General features: G+C 45.5%; 1 protein-coding gene across 2 annotated transcripts in view; it reads left to right on the forward strand.

Annotated features, from left to right (window-relative positions):
• Nucleotides 1-10,740, forward strand: part of slco2b1 (solute carrier organic anion transporter family, member 2B1) — a 94,805-nt gene that overhangs the window by 15,923 nt on the left and 68,142 nt on the right. The window contains exon 1 of one of the 2 annotated variants that reach the window (XM_043692507.1): nt 4,421-4,500. The exons of the other annotated variant lie outside the window; for it this stretch is intronic. The gene's annotated coding sequence lies outside the window, so the exon portion shown is untranslated. Of the gene's footprint in view, nt 1-4,420; nt 4,501-10,740 lie in introns of those variants that run through there. 2 annotated transcript variants of the gene reach the window in all.

Consider the following 10,740-nt stretch of genomic DNA (forward strand, 5'->3'; position numbering starts at 1 on the left):
TCCACATTGATGCCCTGGGTTGAAGTGTTCCGAGGCGGAAGATGAGGCGTTCTTCCTCCAGGCGTCTGGTGGTGACGGAGCGTCGGTGGAGGAGGCCCAGGACCTGCATATCCTCGGCAGAGTGGGAGGGGGAGTTGAAATGTTGAGCCACTGGGCGATTTAGTTGTTTGGTGCGGGTGTCTCGGAGATGTTCCCTAAAGCGGTCTGCTAGGAGCCGCCCAGTCTCCCCAATGTAGGGGAGACCGCATCGGGAGCAACGGATGCAATAGATGATATTAGTGGATGTGCAGGTAAATCTTTGATGGATGTGGAAAGCTCCTTTGGGGCCTTGGATGGAGGTGAGGGAGGAGGTGTGGGCGCAGGTTTTACAGTTCCTGCGGTGGCAGGGGAAAGTGGCAGGATGGGAGGGTGGGTCGTAGGGGGGCGTGGGCCTGACCAGGTAGTCACGGAGGGAACGGTCTTTGCGGAAGGCGGAGAGGGGTGGGGAGGGAAATATATCCCTGGTGGTGGGGTCTGTTTGGAGGTGGCGGAAATGTCGGCGGATGATTTGGTTTATGCGCTCAACCTCCTCGCGGGAGCACGAGGTGGCACCAATGCAGTCATCAATGTAGCGGAGGAAGAGCTGGGGAGTGGTGCCGGTGTAATTACGGAAGATCAACTGCTCTACGTAGCCAACAAAGAGACAGGCATAGCTGGGGCCCATACGTGTGCCCTCTGAGGTAGTTCCCCTTCACACATTGATTTCATTTACCATCATTAGTTTCATCTGTTTCTGGGGGGGTCTGGGAGGGACCATTCAAGGAGACGCCAACTTGATCTGTCATCGTCTCTGCTAAAGGAATCGAGATTTCTTTCTATAACAGCTCCTGATCTTTTCATGGGATGTGGGCATTGCTGGCTGGTCCACTATCTTTAATAAATCCCCTCACCAATATTATCAAAACAGATCTTCCTGTCAATATCACGTTGCTATTTGTGTGAATATTGACTGCTGCATTTCCTCGTCACTTGGCGACGCTCCGAAAGCTTGTGATTCCAAATAAACCTGTCAGGCTGTAACCTGGAGGCGTGTGACTTCTGACCTTGTTCCCTCTCGGTAGCACACCAGCACCTCCACATCATGACCTCCAAAACTAGCAGTTGCGCTGAAGTGTATTGATGCATTTAAGGGGAAGCTAATTTAAAAAAAACACGAGGGGGAAAGGAATAGAAGGTTAACTAGATGGATTTCGATGAGCGTAAGGTGAGAGGAAACTTAGTTGGAGCATAAATACTAGAACAAACCAGTTTGGGGCTGAATGGCCTGTTTCTGTGCTCAGTAAAATGTTATATATGGTGATTAGCAGCATCATGGGTTGGTGCAGTGCTCAGAAGAAAAAAAAATATTCGGCGGGATATAAATACTGCAGCCTTTGGAATTTTCCAAAGCATTAGATTTATTTCTTGTTAAAACCTCCTCAGTAACATTTGGCAGGCAGCACTGGAACTGATCCAGTCTTAGTTTAATAAAAGGTCCCCCTTGCAAGAGTCATATAGTTACATAGTTCTCAAACAGAAAGACATCCTGTCTTTTCCACTGTGCTCTGTCCATCTGACAAATGTCAGCGGTGACATCCTGGATCCTGGATAAATAATTAATGGAAAAGCTGTTTACCAGAGAACTTGGCATATTGGACTTAAATTTGCCATCGGTTTGGTTCACTTTTGGCTCAGTCGGTTCTAAACAATGTCGGCAGAGTGACATTCTGTCCCTCTTCTTCCTGAGATGAGTTTGAAGTCTGTTTCCTCTCACTGCCCTCTAGTAGCAAAGATTTCAGTGATTTTCAGATATTCAAGGAGGATTAAAAATATCTTACATGTTTCACATGATACCTATATAGGTATGAGCTGGAGGAATTTCTATTCCATAGAATGCCACGCAATCTCTCACTCTGCATCACATCCAGTACGATGTAGACTCTGTTAGATCTGTGTATTCAAGACTTGACATTTTGAAGGGAGAAAGTGAGGACTGCAGATGCTGGAGATCTGTGTCGAAAAGTATGGTGCAGGAAAAGCACAGGCAGGTCAGGCAGCATCCGAGGAGCAGGAGAATCGACGTTTCAAGCATAGGCTGTTCATCAGGAATAAGGGGGACCCGAGGGGGATGGGGCTGGGGGTGCAGATAGCTGGGAATGTGATAGGTAGATGAAGGTGGGGGAGAAGATGGGTGGAGCAGATAGGTGGGAAGGGAGATGGACATTTGGGACACTTCAAGAGGGCAGTTCCAAGTGAGGGGGTTGGATCTGGGATTTGTCCAAAGCCTCCAGGCAATTACCTCCAGCAAATCCAAAACCTCCAGAAACAGTTCTCCCTCTGGATCCTCCGCTCCCACGCTTGAAGCCATGCGCCACCATCGACTCTCCCTGCAGTCATCCCTGCCACCAGCTCATGTCCACACTCTCCCAGAGCTGCAAAGGACCTATGCTGTTCAACCTAACACCCTCTCTCACTCCGCCAAAGACATGCAAGATCTTGGCCTTCTCCACTACCAAACGCTTGCCACCCGAAGTCTGGAGGGAAAATGTGTTATCTTCTGCCTTTGGACCTTCCAACCAGACGGGATCAATGTTGATTTCACCAGTTTCCTCATTTCCCCTGCCCCCACCTTACCCCAGATCCAACCCTCCAACCCGGCACCACCCTCTTGAACTTCTCCCACCTGTCCATCTCCCTTCCCACCTATCCGCTCCACCCTCCTTTCTGACCATCACCCCTTCTTTTAAATGTTGTAACTGTACCCACATCCACCACTTCCTCAGGAAGTTCATTCCACATGTGAACCACCCTCTGTGTAAAAAGTTGCCCCTCGTGCCTTTTTTAAATCTCTCTCCTCTCACCTTAAAAATGTGCCCCCCTCATTTTGAAATCCCCCACTCTCGGGAAAAGGCAACTATCATTAACTCTATCTATACCCCTCATTACTTTATAAACTTCTATAAGGTTGCCTCTTAACCTCCTACACTCCAGTGAAAAAAGGGCCCAGCCTATGTTGTGGTGATACAGGACATTGATTAGGCCACTTTTGGAATACTGCATGCAATTCTGGTCTCCCTGCTCTTGGGAAGATGTTGTGAAACTTGAAAGTGTTCAGAAAAGATTTATAAGGATGTTGCCAGGGTTGGAGGGATTGTGCTATAGGGAGAAGCTGAATAGGCTGGGGCTATTTTCTCTGGAGTGTCGGAGACTGAGAGGTGACCTTATAGTGGTTTATAAAATCATAAGGGTCATGGATAGGGTGAATAGCTAAGTTCTTTTGCCAGGGTGGGGGAGTCCAAAACTCGAGGGTGTCGGTTTAAAGTAAGAGGAGAAAGCTTTAAAAGGGACATAAGGAGTAACTTTTTCACGCAGAGGGTGATGGGTGTATGGACTGAGCTGCCAGAGAATGAGACTGGTACAGCTACAACATTTAAAAGGCATCTGCATGAGTATATGAATAGGAAGGGTTCAGAAGGAAATGGGCCAAATGCTGCCAAATGCGACTAGATTAATTTAGGATATCTAGTCGGCATGGACAAGTTGGACTGAAGGGTCTATTTCGATCTGTAAAATTCTATGACTCTACGACGCTGTCCAGCTTTTCTTTATAACTCAAACCTTCCTTACCTGGCAACGTCCTGGTAAATCTCTTCTGAACCCTCCCCAGCTTCATAATATCCTTCTTCTAACAGGGCAACCAGAACTGGCTTGACTGATTATGTTACGTTGGTCATTAGTGTCTCCAATGTCCTCATTCGGGACTGTTCAACAGTGCTGCCCAATTTCAAAATCACTTTGAACAATAGACACAGTAAATCTTCACCTGCATTACTCATTCAGTCAGCCAGGGGTTAGGTTTGGAACAAGTGTTGAATTACATGGACTTGTTGCAATGAGGATGCCTTGGTTCTTAACTGGTCTGAGTGGGGAGTTCAGCAGCTCTTTGAGCACAGGGTACCGGTTTATCTGGGGCCTCTGTTATCTTGGGTGAGGAATTTACTTTTGCAAATGGTAAGGTGAATTAGCAAAACTTTTAATTAGAGGGGAAGATTATTGAATGAATGGGTCTGGTTTGATTGGCTGCCTTGGAAGTACTCTGTGTGTTTGAATGAGCAAAGCGTGTGGTGCTGGAAAAGCACAGCCAATCAGGCAGCATCTGAGGAGCAGGAAAATCAACGTTTCAGGCAAAAGCCCTTCATCAGGAAGCATCAATTTTCCTGCTCCTCGGATGCTGCCTGACCGGCTGTGCTTTTCCAGCACCACATTCTTGGCTCTAATCTCCAGCATCTGCAGTACTCACTCTCGCCTGTGTGTTTGAATGAACTAATTGTGTTGCCTTGGCTGTTGGAATGGATATAAAAGGAATTTCCAAGTGACAGCAGTGGGAGTGGAGAAACCAGAACAGACAGCAGCAGTGTAAGGGAGCTCAATCAACACCGGAGTTTGCCGCAGATTCAATCTGGCACTTAGAACATTGAAGAGGTAAATTAAAATTAGTTTGAGCACCAGAATGGATTATTCGGATTTCAACTTGATTGCCTGATTGGGTGATTGATATAGACTTAATAACAGTCTTCAAAAAGGGAAACTGGATAAATACTCAATTGGAAAGTTATGTCAGAACATGTGTGGGGAATGGGACAGACCAATGTTGATCTCTGAAGTAATTGGCAGAAACTAGATGTGTCAAATGCTCACATTACGTGCTATATTGTTCTCCAGCTAGTTAGAACAGCAGTCTGGGGTATTGGTGGAGCAGGTCTGGAACCTGGTTTGATAATGTGGGTGCTGTAATGTAGGATATTCTGTGAATTGAAGTGATCAGTGCTGATTGCGTACAAATACTGAAGAGAGATGATGCTTGAACATGGAACGGTTGGCTTCACTCCACAAAGCACATGAGGGGACAAGTCTCTGAAGACTAAGCCCCTGGAGGATTAGCAGCCTGAATGGTGAATACTTAAAGGCCGGTAGGCTATGCAGCTGGAGATGTGGAGGCGCTCACTGGCAGTGCTGGAGGGAGTGGGTGTGAAGTGGTTTGAAGTGAGTGGTTGTGTGTTGCACTGTTGGAGGTGCCATCTTTCACATGAGGTCTTAAGCCGTGCCTGCCCTCAAATGCAGACATAAAGCCTCCCGTCACACTATTTCAGAAAAGAGAGGGGAGGTTTTCTCTCATGCTTTGGGCCTAAATTCATGCGTCGGTCAACATCAGAACATTTATCTGTCATTTATCTGTTGTGTGGGATCTTACTGTGCACTGGTTGAATTTTTAAATTCGTTCCTGAGATGTGGGCATCACAGCAAGGTCAGCATTTGTTACCCCTGAACTGAGTGGCTTGCTAGGATCTTTTCCGAGGATTGGTAAGAGTCAATTGCTGTGAGTGTGGAGTCACGTGTATGCCAGGTAGGACATGGACCACAGATTTCCTTCCCTGAAGGTGAGCCAGATGACATTAGCTTCATGGTCAGGACTAGTTCTGTATTCTAGATTTATGAATTGAAATCAAATTCCAACAACAGGACTTGAACTCATATTTCTCGGAGTGTTACCTCTGATTATTAGTCCAATGGTGTTACTAGTGTCTGCCCAAGACTAGTTTCAGACATTAGATTACATAGAACATAGAACATAGAAGAATACAGCGCAGTACAGGCCCTTTGGTCCTCGATGTTGCCCCCATCCAAGCCCACCTAACCTATACTAACCCACTATCCTCCATATACCTATCCAATGCCCGCTTAAATGCCCATAAAGAGGGAGAGTCCACCACTGCTACTGGCAGGGCATTCCATGAACTTACGACTCGCTGAGTGAAGAACCTACCCCTAACTTCAGTCCTATATCTACCCCCCCTTAATTTAAAGCTATAAAGGATTAGATTAGATTACTTACAGTGTGGAAACAGGCCCTTCGACCCAACAAGTCCACACCGACTCTCCGAAGAGCAACCCATCCCAGACCCATTCCCCTACATCTAACACTACGGGCAATTTAGCGTTGCCAATTCACCAAACCTGCACATTTTTGGACTGTGGGAGGAAACCGGAGCACCCGGAGGAAACCCACGCAGACACGGGGAGAACGTGCAAACTCCACACAGGCAGTCGCCTGAGGCGGGAATTGAACCTGGGTCTCTGGTGCTGTGAGGCAGCAATGCTAAATGCTGTGCCACCCTGCCGCCCACTTACTAGAGTCTTACAGTGGCTATCCTTCTAAAAGCACCCAGCAAAAGTCCTGTAAGGTTCTACAGGACAACCAGTGGTCATGTCGGGTACTACAGAGATGCAAATCTTTCCATTCTCCTTATTAAAAGCGAGGGAGATGATTTTCAATATCCAATACATCAGATAGGCAAGAATATCAGGTCCATTCTTAAGAGTGGACTAAACATACAAATAGATTTATTAAGGGAGTCAATGGGTTAATAATGCGATCACAACTCACTCTGTGAATATGAGTACAGACACATAGTATATAGAACTATGAACAGTACAGCACAGAACAGGCCCTTCAGCCCACGATGTTGTGCTGACCACTGATCCTCATGCATACACCCTCAAATTTCTGTGACCATATGCATGCCCAGTAGTCTCTTAAATGTCCCCAATGACCTTGCTTCCACAACTGCTGCTGGCAACGCATCCCATGCTCTCACAACTCTGTGTAAAGAACCCGCTTCTGACAATCCCTCTATACTTTCCTCCAACCAGCTTAAAACTATGACCCCTCATGTTAGTCATTTCTGCCCTGGGAAATAGTCTCTGGCTATCGACTCTATCTATGCCTCTCATTATCTTGTATACCTCAATTAGGTCCCCTCTCCTCCTCCTTTTCTCCAATGAAAAAAGTCCAAGCTCAGTCAACCTCTCTTCATAAGATAAGCCCTCCAGTCCAGGCAGCATCCTGGTAAACCTCCTCTGAACCCTCTCCAAAGCATCCACATCTTTCCTATAATAGGGCGACCAGAACTGGACGCAGTATTCCAAGTGCGATCTAACCAAAGTTTTATAGAGCTACAACAAGATTTTATGACTCTTAAACTCAATTCCCCTGTTAATGAAAGCCAAAATACCATATGCTTTCTTAACATGTTTGGACTTAAGGCATAACAAGGTGAATAATAATCCAGAGATTGGAAAGCACTTTGATCTTATAATCACCCTGCTTTCTGAATCCATTTTTTTGCTAAGCAAAATCCAAACGATCAGCAAGACTATGCAGGGTGGCTCAATGGTTTGTGTTGCTGCCTCACAGCACTAGGGATCTGGGTTTGATTCTACCCTCAGGTGACAGACTGTGTGGAGTTTGCACATTTTCCCCGTGTCTGCGTGGGTTTCCTCCAAGTGCTCTCGTTTCCTGTGCAGGTTAGTTGGATTGGACATGCTTAAAAAAATTGCTGTGTAGGTTAGTTAAGGTAAATATGGGGATAGGGTGGGAGGTTCAATGGGCCAAATGGCCTCTTTCTATTATTCTATTCTATCTATCGCATGTATTAGAAGAACTGTCAACGGTTTCTTGTTGTACACCTATATCTCTGAGCTATGCCCACATAATACTTTTCTCTCCATCTGTAATAGACTTGATTCACAATGCTTACATTGTCTGCTCCACACTGTCTTTCTTGTTCCCAGGTCTCTGCACAGTTTGTTTCCTTTTCTCTGAATCCATGCTCATGCATACCCAATCAAGCACTGTGAGCATAGATCAGTAACCAGACGCACATCAAATGCAGAAGAATTGATTGTCAAACATGGCAGTTACAACAGTGGGTGTTGAGTCATTTGTGAATTTTAAATCTGAAATTGACATGTTTTTGTTAAGCAAATGCGTTAATTAATATTGGCTGAAGGCAGGTACATGGGGTTAAGCTACAGATTAACCATGCTCTCGTTAAATGATGGAACAGGCTTGAGGGGGCTGAATGGCCCGTTCCTATAAAATTTGCTGGTTAATCAGACACCAAAATGGAACTTTTTACTTGGGACAAGGGCTTAAAAGCTAAATGGGGAAAACAGGTTCCATAAAGTTGGCTTGAGTCAGAAAATTAAAGTTTAAGGTGTTAAAATTATTTGAAATGTTAGGGGTGGGTGTGGGGGAAGAATTTAGCCCCTCAAGCCTGGCCCGCAACTTGAATTCCTAGAAGCATGGCATTCCAACCGGAACTCTATCAATAAACACATCGACTTGGATCCCATTTACCACCCCCTGAGAAAAGGAACAGGAAATGATGTCACTCCAGGAAATGACAACACCAACTCAAGGAAACCTAAACACATAAATAGAAAGCGGGCCATGCCACCAGTGCTTCATCCGGAGGCTCACTGATGATGTTACCTAGTATAGTGACGAAACATCTGAACACGAACCTTGCAGCTCAGCAAGCAAACACCCAGACTTGAAGCCATTTGGGCCCATTGTCTGTATTCCCTTCAATAGTTTTTATAATCGAAGGTATACCAGGCAGGATCATTCATAGTGATGGTACGGAGAGATCAAGATGAAAAACTTCCTGATCGCTCAGGCCTGTCTCCCCTAAATCTCCCTCCCCACCTCTCCACTACTCCAATCTCCCAGGGCACTAGGATTTCATTTCAGGGTGGTGGTGGTGGGATAGGGGGTGGGAGGAGCCAGACAGTTTAACACTCTCTCCTCCAATTGCTGAACAGTATTAGGCTTACAAACCCTTACCCACCCCAGGCCTTGTTAGTGGATGTAGACTGCAGTGGCTCAAGAAGGCAACTCATCACCATCTCCTCAAAGGTATCTAGGGACAGAACAATAAATACTGGCCCACCTAGTGACGCCCACATCCTGTGAGTGAATAATAAAAAATGTCCCTTATAGTTCTTTCTTATATATCTTTTCATAAAAATACCCTTGAACTGAGTGGTTTGCTTGACTCATTTGCTTGGCAGCTTAGAACCACCCACATCGCTGTGGGTCTGGAGGCACACATAGGCCAGACCAAGTAAGGATGGCAGATTTCCTTCCCTAAAGACAGGGGTTAATGCTTCATCATGACCCTACCTGACCTGTGATGTATTTCCAGAAATTTCTGTTCTGCCCTGAGGCTGATAGATTTCTTTTAGACAAAAAGCAGCGTGGTATTTGCAGGAAAATTGGAAAACTCAGAGTTATGCAAATTGGTCATGATCCACTGAAATAACAGTACAGGATTGAAGGGCTGATTGGCCTGTTCATCTTCTTCATGACTGAAGTAAGGCTGGGTTACATGTTGACTCCAAGTCTGGGGCATAGCTTTAGCCACAGGGACTAGGCATCTGAAATGGGCAGTGGCGTAGCAATGTTGTTGCTGGGCTTGTAATCCAGATACCCAGGTAATGTTCTGGGGACCTGGGGTCAATTCCCAATACAACAGTTGGTAGAATTAGAGTTTTTGAGGGCTGCAGAGGACAAATCATTGAGTCTATTTAAGACAGAAATAGATTCTTGATTGGTAAGGGCATCAAGGGTTATGGGGAAAAGACAGGAGAATGGGGTTGAGAAACATGTCAACCATGATTGAATAGCCAATCAGACTTGATGGGCTGAATGACCTAATTCAGCTCCCATATCTCTTGGTCTTATGGAATATGGACTACACTAGCCCAATGTTATTGTCCCAGTTGAATGGTATAGCTTTCATTTGACATCTGCTGCCTGTCTCTAACTGTCCTTGAAAAGATGGTGGATAGTGATTGCAGAAGATATGGCTCCAGTCCATGGTTAGAAGGAACCTACCAAAGTTTGTGAAGGTAGGGGGAGAGAGAGAGAAGCAATGCTTCAGGGAGGGTGAGAGATCCTCTGCAGTCTTGGGCTGCTTCAGATTTCAGGCTAGGTTAGAGTAGATTGCAGGCTGCCTGGAGGCTGTATTTCTGTCAGTACAAGGTAAAACACATGTTGTCTAGAAGGGTGGGAAATATTTCACGTCAACAATAGCCACGGGCTAAAGTTAATGTTGTTCTGGTGATAGAAAAACAGATTATTGGAAAACTTCAGCAGGTCTGGCAACAGCTGTAGAGAGAGAAACCTTGTCGATTGTATAAGACGGAGACTGAAAAGTGGAGTTCACAGAATCCCGGCATTGTTATGGTGCAGGGAGAGGCCACTCAGCCCATTGTGCCTGGACTTGTTCTATAATACCAAACTCCTAACAATTCCCCTATATTCCTGCACACCATTTTCATCCAATGCCCCTCTTGAATGCTTCAATTGAACCTCTCCCCACCATATTTCCAGGCGGTGCATTCCAGACCCCAACTACTCACCGTGTGAAAAAGTTTATTCTCTCACTTTTGCTCCTTGCTCCTTTTGCAACAAAGATGTAGATCTAGTTCTTAGGACCAAGAATCACAGGGTATGGGGAGAAATTGGGAACAACAGATTGCATTGGATGATCAGCTGTGATTGTATTGAATCAGACTCGAAGGGCCGAATAGTCTACTGCTGCACCTATTTTTGATGTTAAACTGTTCCCACTATTGGTGGATGGATGAAAAGCTGATGGTCACAGATTAAACATAGTTGACAAAATGAATGTTTGTATCATTCTGGCCCTACAACCTCTTCTGGAAGATCTGGATAACAAGGATACCTATGTCAGGCTCCTACTTATTGACTACAGTTCCACTTTCAACATCATAATTTCAAACAAACCCATATACACTTAATGGTAAGGTCCTAGGGAGTGTTGCTGAACAAAGAGACCTTGGAGTGCAGGT

The sequence above is a fragment of the Chiloscyllium plagiosum genome, chromosome 6 (assembly GCF_004010195.1).
Source record: "Chiloscyllium plagiosum isolate BGI_BamShark_2017 chromosome 6, ASM401019v2, whole genome shotgun sequence".
Taxonomy (NCBI): Eukaryota; Metazoa; Chordata; class Chondrichthyes; order Orectolobiformes; family Hemiscylliidae; genus Chiloscyllium; species Chiloscyllium plagiosum.